Source organism: Ursus arctos, unplaced genomic scaffold (genome assembly GCF_023065955.2).
Source record: "Ursus arctos isolate Adak ecotype North America unplaced genomic scaffold, UrsArc2.0 scaffold_2, whole genome shotgun sequence".
NCBI classification, from domain to species: Eukaryota; Metazoa; Chordata; class Mammalia; order Carnivora; family Ursidae; genus Ursus; species Ursus arctos.
The window spans coordinates 64,945,780-64,962,063 of NW_026622874.1; the positions used below are offsets into that span (position 1 = coordinate 64,945,780).

The 16,284-nt window shown below is 56.3% G+C and overlaps 1 protein-coding gene across 5 annotated transcripts in view; it reads left to right on the plus strand.

Moving 5' to 3' along the window:
- KCNN3 (potassium calcium-activated channel subfamily N member 3) overlaps positions 1-16,284 on the plus strand; it is a 137,607-nt gene that overhangs the window by 89,651 nt on the left and 31,672 nt on the right. The gene's annotated exons all lie outside the window — the stretch shown is intronic.

Here is a 16,284-nt window from a genome sequence, read left to right on the forward strand (position 1 = left end):
CCTAGGGAAGGCGCCTACCAGCAAGGGACAGGGCCTCACCCACAGTCTTCGAGTGTGCGATGGCCTAGGACGAGTCAATGTGCTCTCCCCACCACCCTGGCTCCTGCCCCCTCTGTGCCACACCCACGCTGCTGTGGGGCCCTGCGGTCCAGCTCCCACCACCGCCGAGGGGAGATTTTCATGGGATTTTCTCCTGAGACTTGGCCACAGGCCCCCAGAGGCTGAGCTGGGAAGGAATAGGGGCAAGCACACATTCTGCTCCAAATGGCACCTCACTGAGCGCTCCCCGCACACGCTCCCCTCTACCTGGATCCCTACTCACCCCCCCCAGGCGTTTAGGAGCAACCACATCCGGGTTAGAATCCACAAGTCCTGACACACCTGGTCATGCTGTTCTCCCCAGAGGCTCACGGGAGCTGCCTGCCAGCTAGGCCCCTGCAGGCCAGCCCGGACGTGCTGCTATGGGCCTGACGGACTGGGCCCCCACCACAGGGGGGGCACAAGGCCTGGTTAGCAAAACTCCTTCTGGAAATTTTAAACATGTTTCAACTGAGCCAACACACACACAGCAGTGTGAGTGCCCAGAGGCTGAGTCCCGTGAGGGATGCGGCCTGAACTCAGGGCCAAGGACCGTCTGGCGCCTGGTTGTACGCGTACTCAACCTGACCAGACTCCGCTTCTACTGAGCGCACCCTGGGACGAGGAGCTCACCACTTCAAAAGACAGCTCCGGCCTAGAAGTACTGTCCTGATAGTGGTTAAAATTGAACTGTAGTTTGTGACTTGGGTCCTAACTCCGTTTTTTGTATCAACACAAAAGGAAGTCAAGCAACACGGTTGATTGACCATGACCATCTGAGCACATGTGGGCTTGGGCCTTGCTTGGGCTTGCTCTCTTTGGTGGGCGACCCCGTGGGCCTCAGGACATCTGGGAAATGGGATCATTCGCAGAAAGCCCCTGGCAGAGGGCACAGCGCTCAGCACAGTGTGGCCTCTGGTGAAGCAGACTGGTACCCCTCTTCCACTGGAGGCCCTAACTGTTTGAGAACGTGTCTCCCTTCTTGAAACGAACGGTCTCTGCTCCTTGGACAGGTCGTCACAGGGCTCTGTTCTGATCAGGCCGCTGTCTCTGGCTCATCCTTCTCCCTGGTCATCTGTGTCCCCATTTGTGGGGATCCCAGACTGAATTCAGCAGCCCTTGTGTTAGGTAAATTCCCATCTTCTTGCTGTCATTCTCCCTTTTTATAAAGATTTTATTTTTTTGAGAGAGAGAGAGCATGATCTGGGGGAGGGGGAGAGGGGAGAAGGAGAAGCAGACTCCCTGCTCAGCAGGGAGCCCGAGGGGGGGCTCAATCCCGGGATCCCGGGATCATGACCTAAGCTGAAGACAGACGCATAAGCAACTGAGCCACTGTGAGCGCAGCCCGTGGGAAGGGCCCAGGCCCCCAGGGCAGGCACAATGGGCTGCGAACTGCGGAGGGAGACCCAGGGCGGCCGGCCCCTGCTCTGGGTGGGCGCCTTTGACAGCACCGCCACCCAGTGCGGCCCACCACTTGACAGGAGTCACGGCTGAGGTGAAGGCCAGAAGGCCGATAAGCCATGTGGAGATAAGGCAGGGCCCTGGATGTCTAGACGCCCGTGTCCTGCTCCCAGCTTTAGCAAGGGGTGGGGGTCTCGCCTGGGGGTCCAGCCCTCTGCCTCAGCTCTCCCTCTGATAAAAACAGTAGTTCATCCGACCAGTGGCCTGAGCATTGAGTGTTGAGCTCTCCTCCTCGGCTCTCCGGACCGTCCCTCCAGTCTGTCCTCTAGCAGCTCTGCCTCCTTGACCTGGGTGTGCTGCGTTCTCCACCATCCCCGTCACCGAGAGCCCACGCACCGGCTCACGAATGCGCCGCACCTGCCAGCCCCTCCCCTGAGTGGCGATGCCCTGTTATGACTAGTTTGCTAAGGAACAACGTTAGTAATCCTGTCGAGTCCCGCTGGTCACCAGCACTGTATTAGGAGTCAGCTACTGTCAGAAAACAGGACATAGGGCTTTTCCCGCACGGAGAGTCTACCCGGGAAAAGTGGTAACGAGAAACAAGCGATGTCAAATCCGTGCTGCTTTCTGCGAAGGAGTTAACCCAAGGTTGCAATGACTCGCTGGGACCTGCTTGGAAGGTCGTTCTAGGGAGGATATGGGCTGACACCTGAGGAGCCATTTACAGACCAAGGGGGAGAACGGCGTGTACAAAGGCCCTGGGCTGATGACAAGCATGGAGTGTGGAGTCACCCAAAGGAAGGGGATGGACAGGCGTGTGGCTGTGGCAGGGCCTGGGCCGCAGAGGGGGCAGGAGGCCCAGGGCAGGGGCCCAGGGCTGTGTTAAGGGGTTGAAGCCAAGTGCTGTGGGAAGCCTCTGAAGATGTTTAGCTGGTCCATTCCGAGAGTATTGCTGTGGCACCTCCAGGGAGGAAACACCGGCAGTGGGGAGGAAGTCACTGGGGCGGTGAGTGAGGCGCCGTTGCAGAGGAGGAGAGGCGGAGCTGGAGTGCTCCCCTGCCTCCAGAGCACATCACGCTGAATCACATGCATTTTCTTGTGTGCTGAGTGTCCCGACATCAGGTCTCCGTGCTGAATCGTCATGCTGCTTCTAATTTCTCCCTGCTTGTCTGTGTTTGTCTTCTTTCTCTCAGGAGCTTTATCAGTTAGTGCTGGCTTTTGGTTGCAAAGGACAGGAAATACAAAATAGTTGTAGCTTAAACAAAGTAGAAGTTTCTTTGTTGTGCAAAAAAGGCTGGACAGGGTCAATCCAGAGCAGGTGTGGTGCCCCAGAGCATCAGAGACCCAGGCTCCTTCTCTCTTGTTGCCCTGTCAGCCTTGGGTCATGGTTTCTTCCTCAGAGTTCAGGAAGGCTGCAGGAGCTCCGGCCATCCCATTTATTTCCACCCTGAAGGAGGGAGGAGGGAACAAAATCAGATGTGCTTTCTCTTTAAAGACATTTCCTGGAAGTAACACTTGTCATTTTCACTTGCCTTCATTGGTCAATTGCCTGGATGGAAAAATGTGGTCTGTATTATGGATAGCCATGGCTCGTTCCTGGGTTCTTTGACTGGTGAAGCAGGGAAGGGCTGTTGGGTCACGAGTCTCTTAGGCTCGACACCGTTCGGCATCCCTGCGCCCATCCCCCTCCCTCCAGCTGCATGCAGGCGTCAAGGCCCGTGGTTCTTATTCTGCAGTCTCTCTCCAGGGCATCTTTTCCCACTGCCTCCCTGATGCAGAGCTCTGCCGTCATACGCGGGCCCGTCGAAGGAGCTCCTCTGGCTTCACACTGTACCATCACAAGGCACGTCCTGCTACCCCTAGGACCTGTCACTGCTCCCTCTAGATTAGTCCACGTTCCCCACTTCAACGTCAGGGCCCTCGGCAGCCCGACCCTCGTCCGCCCATGATAAAACTGTGACGTTCGATTTCAGTACCATGAGCACCGTAACAACACCTCTCATCTCTAAATGTCAGGTTCCTTGTGCGCGGGCTCGAAGGCAGTGGTGCCCAAGTCTGAAAGCCCAGACTCGCAGCCTGGCTCAACCGAGGACCGAGCCGTGTGGCCGTGGGCAAGTCACTTCCCTCCGTTAATTAAGACAAGCGTCTAGGCCTGTAGCTGGATCCTGACAAGCGGGGGTCCTTTCTGTCCCTGAGTCTCATTCTTCTGATCTGTGGGTTGGAGCTACAGCCCCCAGGAGGGTTATGAAACTCAAACAAGAGGAGGTGAAAAAGCCGGGAAGACCACAAACTCCAGGGTCGTGTTCTCCCGCTTTCCTGTGGCCCTGGGAGGGGACCAGAGCCCCCATCCTGGGGATAAGGGCCTGGCAGCTAACCGGGCTCCGTGATCCGTCCTGTCCCCCGACTTGCAGGGCAGCGGAGACCCGGGACCCTGGGGTCCTGACTGCCCGCTGCAGGCCTCTCAGGGTGTTGGTTAAATTGGGGGGTTGTCTTACATGACTGTGTTGGGACCGAGGGAGAAAGAGCAAAATGTACGAAGAAAGTGTAGGGTTTTTTTAAAGTTTGGGCCATGAAGTCACTTTACAGTTTGTTTGAGGGTACGCTCTCTGGGACCAAAACAGAGATTGTGGTTGGTACTGTTGACACCCTGGGTTTTCGCGGGAAGCCACTTCCTGTTAGCCACTTCCGCAGGTCACGCGGCCCTTCGCCTTCAAGGCCGCGTGTCGGTTTGGGGGTGGAGGAGTGCTGGAGACGGGCTAGACACTTTCTGAGAACGTCTATGTCAGAATTAATAAAGTAAACACGTACATTGTCAAACTCATGGCGTTAAGTAAACGTAAATGTAGTTAACTGGTTGGAGCTTCGTAATTATTTTGTCAAGCTTCACACATGAAACCGCTCCCACTTAGTTACCAGCATCCTTAATTTGTTTTGTTCCTGTTTATAATTTAAAGTGTGGGTTTTATTTAGGGATAAATGTGTCTTGAGGCTTTTCATTAGTTTAGAAATTAGACGGTACACTCCCAAGGTTGCCAGACTGTCCCTGTGACCGAATCAGGCCGAGTGCCAGGGCTGCTGGGCTGTGGGCCCGGGGCCTGGAGCCAAGGAGGGGCAGGGTCGTCCTTGGTGAGGTGCTGGCTTCTCGCATACGGCATCCCATTTAACGCTCACGGGAACCTTTCGTAGTGTCTTCTCCGTGTCCGTCTGTGTGTCCCGGATGGAAGGACAGGCCCAGGGCAGTGCAGGGCCTTGCTCACCGTGGTGTGAGTTTGTTCGCTTGACTGCTCTCGCCCAGCAGAAGGTGAGTGTGTAAGAAAGGGTCCACCAGAGCACCCAGCGCTTGCAGGAGGAGAGGGAAGAAGGAACACATCCCATTGTTCACAGCTGGCACCGGCTCCTGCCCGGAGAGGGCCATCGTCCTGCAGGCCTCTCCCCGGGTCCCTTGGTGGCTGGGCGTCACCTGGCCTGGGCACCCCCGGCCTGGCCCTCCCTGACCCACTCAGGGCTCCAAGGCTCCAGTGCCCAAGGCTGCCCGAGCTAACTAGCAAACAAACCTGTGTTTGGGGGAGCGGGGTGACGATGATGGCGGGGAGATCCTTGTTTCGGGACAGTTGTGTTTCCTGGAGAGTCTGTGGGGAATCGTGCCATTGTTCAGGGCGCGTTTATTAAAATCACTCGCCAGGTGAAAAGAGAAGCCGCTAGGTGCGCGTTTGCTGCAGGAACCGTCACCATCAGCAGCCCCGGCGCTAATCACGACGGATTCGATCCAAAAATAAATAAATAAATAGAGGAGGCCTTTCCTGCATGTCTGCGTCTCTGCTCCCTCGTTTCAGCGAGCCGGGTTCTCCTCCCCGTCTGTCGGCTTCCCGGCTTGACAGCCGTCGGGCTTTGACTCCGCTCTCTCTGCTGCTCCTGGGCACCACCTGCTCCTGGGCACCACCTGCTCCGCCCCTCCTCTGCGGTTTTGTCCAGAGAAGGGTCAGAGGTGGGTTGCAGTTTCCAGGCAGTGTTTGTTGCCTGGCAACGCGTAAAGAGCATCTTCTGTGACGCTGTTTCCTGTAAAGCAGAGTGGAGCTGGGCGCCGGGATGAAGGAGCCGGGGCCTCGCGGGGCTGCCAGGGAGGAGGAAGGGGACAGAGGCAGCCCGGCTAGCATGGCGGCCTGAGGGCAGGCACGCCCGGCTCCCCCTCACCTGCCCTGTTGCAGGAATCTTGTGTGTTCAGGGGTCGAAGGTCTCAGCGAGGGGCCCGGAGAGGCTCCATGTAGCAGGGCAGCTCCTTGCAGGGGTGAGGGGAAGCTGGGTCAAGGCCGCTTCCACTGACTGCCTCGTGTTCCCCACAGGACACCGAAGGCCACCTATCTGTGAAGACACCTGGGGTCTGTCTGTGGTCGGTACCCAGCCACAAGCACCCAGAGCCTGGGCAGGAGCCGGGGGAAGGGCAGAATGTGATCAAGAAACCCCCACCTTCGAGCTGGAAGGGGCTCTGGAGCTCACTGAGCCACATTCTCCCCTTTTACGGATCAGGGAACCCAGGCCCAGAGGACAGAAGTGACTTGCCCAGAGTCCCACAGCAAGTCGGAGAGAGTTTGAGACCCCAGCCGAGGGTCTTTCTCCTGGGGCCGACCGCGGGCGTACATGGCTGGTACCTCGGGCGGAAGAGGCAGCGGGGTGGTGAGGGCACAGCGCGCTGGTCCTACCAGGCCCCTCTCCAGCCTCGGTCTCTTCACCTGAAAGGAATGAGGTTGGACGGGCTGGAGGTAGCCCCAAGGCTCAGTGACTCCCAGGGACAAAGATGACCCAACAGGCAACATGCCTCCTGCCCAGGTCTTCACCGCGAGTCCGTGTCTTTCCCTTCTGGACAGTCCTGGGCTCTGGGCTGACGTTCCCCAGGAGAAGCCCATTCTGCGGGCAGAGACCCTGCGCGCAGACACTTGTCACTGAGCCTCCTGGGAATCTGTGTCCTCCCCAGCGGGCCCCTTGAGGCAGTCCGGGTGGGGGCTGCAGCTCCATCCCGTGTGGGCACCAGGCTGGGAAGGCGCTATCAGAACTTAAAGCCGCCGGGAGCTGGAGGGCCCTGCGGCCCCGTGGCGAGGCCCCCTCAGTTCACAGATGAGCAGATGCGGCAGCGAGGGGTCACCTGACGCCGTGCCCTTCAGGCCCCCTAGGGCCCATCTCTTCTCCTGTCGTGCCCCTTGCTCCCCTCCAGCAAGAATGTCTCAGCTCTAGAGGCCAAAAACATGAACCTGGACACGGAGGGCAGTCCGGCCCCAGCTGCATCCTCTCGTTCTGCTCCCGAGGCCGCAGAGACAAGCACGGAGAGGCGCACAAGCCGTTTGGCCTGCGCCCCAGGACGTGAGCCTCTCCTTCCAGCTGCCGCTTTCCGAGATCTTGGGAGACTTACAAGTTCCTCCAGCAAGAAAGTCTCCCCTTGGCAGGAGGAGTTGGGTGTGTGCTAGCTGGCTCCGCTCCTTTTGCCACATGGTACGAGCTTCAGAATTTGCATTATTTCTGACGTGTTCCAGGACTTTCCATCTAATCATGTCAGCCAAGGTCTGGGTGGTTTGGCTGTGGGACAGGTGGGCCTGGACCAGCCCCTGAGACCCAGCCTCCCCCAGACTTGTCACTCTTCTGACCAGGGCCCACCACCAGAAGTCCAAGGGCACGTGCCACCTGCATGCCCAGGCCTGTGGAAAAAGGTTGGAGACAGCCACACTCCACATGTAGGCAGCTGGTGGTCAGGGAGAATCCTGCAGCCCTGGGCCCCACAGCCACGTCCCTCTCCTCTTGGGCGCCCGCTCTTTTCTGTGGCAGGGGAGGCTGTCCAAGCAGAGCTCCCACGCCCTGAACTGGAAGCCTCACTGCTCTGGGAAACAGCAACAAGAAAACTTCTGTCCAGGGCATTTCTTCATCCTCTTCCTCTTTGTTCTTGGTCCCTGGGTGGTCCCCACCTCCTTCCCACGCTAACACGGCCCAGGCAAGACTGCAGCTCTGTGCCCTCCTCAACATTTGCTCGCCTGGGGAGCTGCCTGCCTTTAATTCTCTTTGGAAAGTGTAACTGAGAGGAGAAAGACACCCTTCTTTCCTTTGAGGTTCCAACCAGGACCACCGCCTACACGGCATTGCCCTCCAGGGGGCGGCGTTCACATTGACGTCTCCATGAATGGTGCTCCTTGGAGTTGCACAGTGTACAACCTGCACCGCTGAACAGGGCAGCCCTGGCTCCGGCTTGCTCCCTTGTGAGGCCAGCTCATTGCAATACAGATCCAGGATCAGGTACCCAAGAAAGGCAGACTTCCCAGCAGTCTCCAGTCAATTACTCTGGGCCTCCACTTCCTCAAAGGCATGATATGGTTGAAGATGGGGCTGTGGAATCAGCCAAGCCAAGCTCACACTTAGGCTCTGCCATGTGGTAGATGTTTTATTATGTGCAAGTTCCCAACTACAACTGAGCCTGAGTTTCCAGTTCAAGAAACCAGGAAATGACGATACGAACCTTGTTACCGCGAAGATTAAGATAACGCACAGAGGCCGGCCCGTGCTGCACCTGGCCCGCGCTTGACAAACGGTAACGATTATTGTTATTTTGTACGATAGAGCTACATCTCCAGGCCTACCTGCCTCACAGAAAGCGTCCCAGAAACAGAGTGAGATGAGAAACACACCATCTCTAAGGTCTTGAAGGAAATGCTTTACAAGAATCCCAGCCGCAGGGATTCTTGTCTCTGTGTATGAAAAACTTTGCTTCCGAGTCAGCGCTGTGACTGATGGTGGATGTCGGGAAACGTCCCAACCAGGAGCAAAACAGCGCACGTGTGGCAGACCGGGTAGGCGGTGCTGAATGAAAACCAGGGGCAGCAGCTGTGAGAGAAAGCAGAGGCCCACAGAGGGGAGGGAGGTGAGACCAGATTTAATGTCCCCCCCTCCCTGAAACCCTGGCCTCACGGGCTGGCCCGGGGCCATGCAGAAGGGCGATCCCAGGAGCAAGCACACCATTAGATCCCATGGGGGAAGGTGACACAGAGGAAAAGAATGAGGGAGAAGACAGAGCACAGAGGCTCTAGAAGGAACAACAGAAGCAGGGGAGCGCGGCCTGGGGTGCAGGCGACCCACCATGCAGGCGAGAGGCACCCATGGCTCTTGGGCTCCACTCATCAGAGCCCTGGGCTGTGGACTTTGACAGAACCTCTTTATTGGCCCTGCCTCTCCCCCACCTGGAGGCCCCCCCCCTCCTCCCCCTGCTCGTCCTAGGTGGCGTGCGTGTCCTGTCCTCAGAGTCCCCCCAGGGGCACCGCGCCGCTCCTGGGTGCTCACGTCTCAATTGCAACTTGGCCTTTTTTGTTTTCGTGTTATTGGTCGGCCTCCCTCCTGGGAATGTAAGTTACACGAAGTAGGTGCCCAGTCTGGTGCGTGGTAGGGGCTTGTTCATAGCTGTTGACCTAATGAACTCATTCGTCAAGCCCAGTCTGGTGCGAGGTAGGGGCTCATTCATATCTGTCGACCTAATGAACTCATCCCTCAAGCCAAGTCTGGTGCGTAGTAGGGGCTCGTTCATAGCTGTCGACCTAATGAACTCATCCCTCAAGCCAAGTCTGGTGCGTAGTAGGGGCTCGTTCATAGCTGTCGACCTAATGAACTCATTCGTCAAGCCCAGTCTGGTGCGAGGTAGGGGCTCATTCATAGCTGTCGACCTAATGAACTCATCCCTCAAGCCAAGTCTGGTGCGTAGTAGGGGCTCGTTCATAGCTGTCGACCTAATGAACTCATTCGTCAAGCCCAGTCTGGTGCGAGGTAGGGGCTCGTTCATAGCTGTCGACCTAATGAACTCATCCCTCAAGCCAAGTCTGGTGCGTAGTAGGGGCTTGTTCATAGCTGTCGACCTAATGAACTCATTCATCAAGCCAAGTCTGGTGCGTAGTAGGGGCTTGTTCATAGCTGTCGACCTAATGAACTCATCCATCAAGCCAAGTCTGGTGCGTAGTAGGGGCTCGTTCATAGCTGTCGACCTAATGAACTCATTCATCAAGCCAAGTCTGGTGCGTAGTAGAGACTCGTTCATAGCTGTCGACCTAATGAACTCATCCCTCAAGCCAAGTCTGGTGCGTAGTAGGGGCTTGTTCATAGCTGTCGACCTAATGAACTCATTCGTCAAGCCCAGTCTGGTGCGAGGTAGGGGCTCATTCATAGCTGTCGACCTAATGAACTCATCCATCAAGCCAAGTCTGGTGCGTAGTAGGGGCTCTTTCATAGCTGTCGACCTAATGAACTCATCCATCAAGCCAAGTCTGGTGCATAGTAGGGGCTCATTCATAGCTGTCGACCTAATGAACTCATCCATTAAGCCCTGGCACATGCCAGGCACTGAGCAGGCCCTTATATTTTACCATCGGCAGGACCTCAGGGAGCGGTGTGTCTTACAGAAGGAAGGCAGACGGGGAGGGGCCCGCGCCGCACCTGGGCCGTGTAGCCGACAGCCGGCAGGGCTGGGTCCCGCGCCCCGTGCCCTCTCCCGCAGCCACCTCCAAATACCGTGGAGGACGCGCTTCCCATGCTCCAGTGCTTCTGCCAAACATATTGTTTTTCTCCATTTTCATGCATTTTTATGAAACATTTCCAAATCAGGAAACATGGAAATATTTTTTAATAAGAAGAAAGAAAACATTGCAAATAGAGAAACTGACTCAAAAGGGTTTGCCAGATAGCCATCTGGCTTTTAATTTAATAACCATTCAGGGAGGCTGACAGCGTTCCCCTTTGTGAAGGAAGCAGCCTGTGGAAGTAACGGTGCCTCCGTTGGCAAACTGGAGACGTTGGGCAAATATGTCAGCAGAACAAAGGGAGGAAGAGCCCCAAGAGAAGAGAAGTGCCCACCGAGGGAGGCTGTGCTTGGCGTTCTTGCTCGGACCTCCCGCCACGGCCTGTCAAGACAGGTCGCTCCAGATGGGTGACACCAACCCCATGTCCCGAGTCTTCCACATTTGGCAAAAGTCTGCAGAGAAAACTGCCAGAGGAGACGTGCATGTCAGCACATGTGTGAGGAAATCCACACCAAACTGTCCGCAGAAGGGCCACGAGCCATGTCTGCTCGGTGGCGAGTCGCAGCTGGCTTGTGGAGGCTGTTGTGCTTCTTGGTGGTGGTGGGTTTCTCCCCCTTTCAAAATCACTAGAGGCCCTGCGCCCATGCTGGTAGCTCTCGGGGCTGGAAATAAAAGATTAGACTTGCTTTGGAAAGATCCAGGGCTATTGCCTTGAGTTATCAGTAGAAGGAAGCATCCTTCCTTCCCTAAGTTCAAAGCGAGCTCTTAATGCCTGGGACGCCAGATCTAGCGATAAAGTGCATTATCTGTGTGCACGCACCGTCCTGGGCGCGAGGGCTGCTGGGCTCGCGGGCAGCCTGGGTCCCCAAAGCCGTTCATTTCACACTTCAAGATGTTTATAAGGGAAATGGGTTTTAAGAAAAGAAAGAACTTTCCTTTTTTCTTTGCCTTGATGTGAATTCACCTGCAGCCCCAAGAAAGGGCCCATGAGCTGCTCACTGCTCAGCTGCCATCACGGGTCAGTGGCTCTCCCCCCAGCGAGCATTTCCCAGAGCCTCCGAAACCGGCTCACAGAACACCCTTAGGACACAGCAGCGACCCCCCGAAGCTGGACTCACCCCCCCCAGCCTTCTGAGAGCGCTCCATCGTTAGCCGGTGGTATCGCGGTGTGGACAGAGGCAGGGGCAGGAGTGAGACCCAGAGCTCACGAGAGCGCCGCTGGGAGCCAGAGCTTGTCGCGCTCGCTCACGCCGGCCTCCATCCCCCTGGCAGGGCCTGGGCAGGGGCTCTGCCACAGGAGTGGGTGGCCACGGCGCCCCTCGCCCCATCCCGCCCCTGCTCACGGCAGCTGCCATTTTTAGGGTCAGCCTTTCACTCACTTCTCTGAGAAGCTGGTGTGGCCAGTTACTCTCCTGAGCTGTTCGTTGCTTCATGATAAAACCGGGGCGAGAGCCCCTGTCCTCAACCTTGTCCTGCTGGCTTGTGATAAAGACAAAATGGGATCATTCACTCATTCATTCATTCAACAAATATTTACTGAGTGCTAGAAATACGGCAGCAGGCAAAGTAGGGGCCGTCCTGTCCTTCATGAGGCTTATGTTCTAACGGGGTTGACAGCCAAGAAACACAGAGCTTACCCAGTATATATTATGTCAGGTGGGGATCTGTGCACGGGGCAAGGGGAAGGGGCAGGTCGCAGTTGTAACTGGGGTCGACAGGGAACCTGAGAGCCTGATGTCGAGCAAAGACCTGAAAGCATGTGAGGTGAGCGCCTTCTGGGGAAGAAGAGCAGGACCCAGAGTCGAGCAGGAGTAAAGCAGACACCAGGTGGCAGGAGCAGAGCCATGAATGGCGGCTCACGGACTGTGGGGTCAGAGAGGCCCCCAGGGTGGGGGTGCCATAGGCCTTCGTGGGCCCCCATCAGGGCTCCGGCTTCTGCTCTGAGAGACAGGAATTTCTGACACGGTCTGTCTTGCTTTCTGAAAGGACCACCTGGCTGCTGTTGGTGGAGGGGTGGGTGGGGGTCACAAGGGCCGAAGCAGATCGGTTGGGGGACGGCTGTCACGGTCCTGGTGAGAGGACAGCCCTGGACTAGGTGGCAGCTGCAGAGGCGGTGGGGACCGGTCCGATTTTGGACATACTCTGTGGATGGAGCAGACAGGATTGATAGAGAGAAGGGGTCCAAACCGCAGATCATCACAGAGGAAAGGGGCAGCACCGAGTAAGAGAGCCTGGGAGGAGTCACATTTTTCCTGCAGTGCCGTGAGCCTGTTGTCCCCCAGGATGCCCCTGTCCCTGGGTGTGAGTCCCGGGTGGGCGAGCCCCCAGGTGGGAGGAGCCCCGGGTGTGCGGAGTCCTGGTGGGAGAGGTTCCGATGGGAAGAGCCCAGGGTAGGAGGGGCCCCCAGGGAAAGAGGCTCTGGTGGGAGGGTCCCTTTGGGAGAAGTCCTGGTGAGAGAGGCTCTGGGTGGGAGGGGTCCAGTGTGGGATGAGCCCAGAGTGGGATGGGTCCTGTTGGGATGAGTCTGGGTGGGAGGGGTCCCAGGGGGAGAAGGTGCAAAGGGGAGGGGGCGGCGAGCGGGTCGTGATCATCAAGAGGCAGTCTCACACCTGGCTGTGTAGTGGACAAAGCCCTTCCTTGTCCCCACACCCTGTGAGATGGTCAGGGCAGACATTACACTCCGCTTCCCCAGCGAGGAAGCAGATCCTGAGACAGTGAAGTACTTTGTTCTAGGTCACACACCCATTAGGACTTGAAAGGCAGGCTTTGGGCTCCAGATTCTGCGTTCTTTTTGCAGTGAGGAGCCTGGGCGGTGGTGATGGAGATGGTCCTAGCACCAGAGCCAACACTGCTGGTAGATAGTGGGCCAGGCACTGTTCCGTTTTGAAATACCAGCTCATCCAACCCCAGCGGTCACTCTGTGCATGTTGTACAGTTATCCTCTTTTACAGACAGCAAAACTGAGGACAAGGGCATGCAGACACTAAGGGGCAAACCCAGATTCGAACCTAGGCAGTCTGGCCCTGCAGCCCGTGCACAGCCTGGGGTGTCCCGCACAGTGCAGGCAGCACGTGGACAGTGCAAAGGCTGGGCAGTATGGGGTTAGAGGCTAAGAGCTCACTGTGGCTGGGGGGGCAGATAAGATTTGAGCTGGCTCTAGAAGCGTCCCTTAGAAGGGTCAGTGAGGACAGTGGCAGGCGTGATGGGAGCGAGAAAAGCGGTATACCCAAGGGGAGCATGCTGCAGAGAACGCTGAGGAGGAGGCCAGCCGAAGGAGCCAAGAGGGATGGTCAGAGCAGGAGGAAACCAGGACAGCCAGCTGTCGCCAGGGCCAAAGGAGCAGGCTCTGAGAAGGGAGGCATCAGCAGTATCGAAGCACACCAGGGGGTCAAGTCGAGGGATCGAGGGGTCCATGATGTTGGGGTTTTTGTTGGGGAACTTAAGCACAGGATCCACGGCTCAGGGGGGCTGGGGTCTGACTGTGTGATGGGGGACGGTGACTGGAAGGTGAGGACAAGGCAGTGCACTTAGCTTGATCCCTAACATCTCCAGCAAACAGACCAGACCCAGAATGAATGGCCATCAAATCACTAAGATCCACGTGAAAAGAGTCAGGTCACAGCTACTGGCAAGGAGCTGAGTTCTCTTTATTGGCGAGAACTGACTCCAAGACCAAGGGATTCGGCAGCCAACAGAACTCCACCTGCTGAAGAGAGCAGCTGTAGTCACCTCAACGTGCTTCGTGCTTCGCGGAATTCCTGAAGCAAGCATCACTTTCCCACGGGACAGGAAAAGTCACAAGCAGGCCGTATTCAGTCCACAGATACTAACTGAGCGCCTGTTCTGTGCTAGGCCCTGAGAAGATACGTGGAAAAGGCTACAAAGAGGAGTAGAAAGGAGTCGCAGCGGTTGACATGCAGGCTGATGAAACAGAATAGAGAGCCCAGAAATATATCACTTCCATGTAAAATCCATATGACGGGGGGGGGGCACTGCTCGTCGTGTGGGCCGAGGATGACTGGTTATCCACACGACAGAAAGGAAGGCATATCCCTACCTCACACCATATGCAAAATCGATTCCAGGTGAATTAAAGACTTAAGTGTGAAAGACAACATGTAGAAACATTTAAAAGTCTTATAACTGCAGGTAGACAAGTATTTCTTTTAAAAAATTATATGTCACTGGTTATAAGCGAACAGGATGATAATTCAGCTACAGTAAAATTAAAAACTTCTATTTATCAAAAATACTATAAAGGAAACAAAAAGACAGGCACAAACTGGAAAAAGAATTTTCAACACAAAAACTGACAAAGTTTTTCTTTAGAATATAAAAAGAACTCTTAGAACCCATAAGAAAAACAGACAAAAACAAAGCAATGGGAAAATGGGCAAAAGTCAGGAATGATACTTCACAGAAGAGGAAACGGGACGAATAAACATGAAAGGATACTCAGCTTTCATCGGAGAAACACGAGTAAACCACGATGAGTACCAGTTTGTTTACCCACTAGTTTGCCAAAACTTGTCGGACGATGGTGAGTGTTGATGAGGACACGGAGCGACAGGAAAGTTGTAATCCTGCCGGCGGAAGCCTAACGGTGCTGCTGCCATTTTGGACAATCGTTGGTGTTTCCTGACAAAGTTAAGTACGTACACGCCCTAAAAGCCCGCAAGCCCACGGTTAGGTGCGTGGCCCAGAGACGCTTAAGGCAATGCTCCAGGAACGATGCTTAAGGTTGTCGACAGCGGTATTGCTCACTGGAGGAGAAAACTGGAGACCAGACGTCCACCCCCAGGTGAATGAATACACACAGCATCACGTCCAGGACAGGAAGTCCCGTGGCCACACAGGTCAGCCCACGAGCCGCGTGCAAGTGTGCAGCTCATAGAAGCGCTCCCCGTGCCAGCTGTCTGTTGCTGTGTAGCAAGCTGTCCCGTAATTTAGCAGCTTCGAACAGCAGGTGTTTCCTATCACGGTTGCTAAAGGTCGGGGAATCAGGGGCAGCTTAAAAGGGTGCCTCTGGCTCAGAGTCTCTCCTGAGGTTGTGGCCAAGCTGCTGGCCCGGTTGTGGGCTCCTCTCTAGGCTCAAGAGAAGGGTCTCTGCTTCCAGGCTCACTCCGAGGCCTGTGGGTGGGCCATGGCCCCTCGCCACCCCGGCCTCTCCACGGGGTCACGTCGCGGCAGGGCAAGTGGCTTCTCCCAAGGTAGACATGACCTGAGACAGAGGCTGTGGTCTTCTTATGGGATTTCAGAGGTGACAGCCCGTCACTTCTGCCACGTGTTAGAAACAACCGCTAGGTCCAGCCACGGGCAGAAGGAGGAGGGGGACCGCTGGGGACTGTCCTCTTGGCGTGTGACTTCATTTTTATGGCACTCGGAGACAGGCTGCTAAACCGTGTGCCGTTCAGGCATGTGCACCTGTGTGGAAGGGCCACAGTGATCGCCAGCTCAGGATGCGGAGCCCAGAACGGAGTGCAGGGGGCCATCCCGCAGGCGGCTGGCGCAGTGAGCTCGGGGACACTTCTTTCGTGTCTATGCTTCATAACTGAATTTTACGTGACATGCATTGTGGTTTTTTCTCTTGGGCTTGGTTTTATGTTTGATATCATGGAAGTTCCACAAGGTTGCACCTTGGAGTCGGTGGTTCGTGCCGGTTCTTCCCACCTGCCGTTCTCCAGCGGGAGCTGTCTGCCGGCCTTGTGCCCCTCGCTGCTCGCGGTGCGGGCTTGTGCTGCTGGTCTCCAAAGCTTCCTGTTGGCGCCATCCGCTTGCTTCCCACGTGGGAGGTGAGGATGTGGCCCCCCGGCCTCCCATCACCGTCCCGGCCTCCCCTAATCCTAGTTGACGTCACGTCCTGCCAGCACACACGTGCTCTGTTCCTACCTGTGCCGTCAGGAAAGGATGGTGACACCTCTCCGGCCAACTTGTTTCTCCTGGTGAATCACCGTGTCGGTTCGTGTGCTCAGTTCTTTCCTGTATTAATCGCTGACTCAGCTCCACGTTCGGGCGGCGGCCCCACCTTTTCTCAGGACCTTCAGGCACATTCGATTTTCTATCAATTCTGTCTTCTTGGAGAAATGTCTCCCAGGGCCTCTGACCTGCTCCAGCCTGGCACTCGGCCAGCATCCAAGGACCACCGGGCCCCGTCCCCCTGGGCCTCTGTCCCCCTGGGCCTCACTTCCACTGTCCTCCCGGGTCTCACCCCCTCTGTCCCAGGCTCCCTCCTTCTTGGTTCACCCTTTCATGCTGGTGACACAGCTTCTGT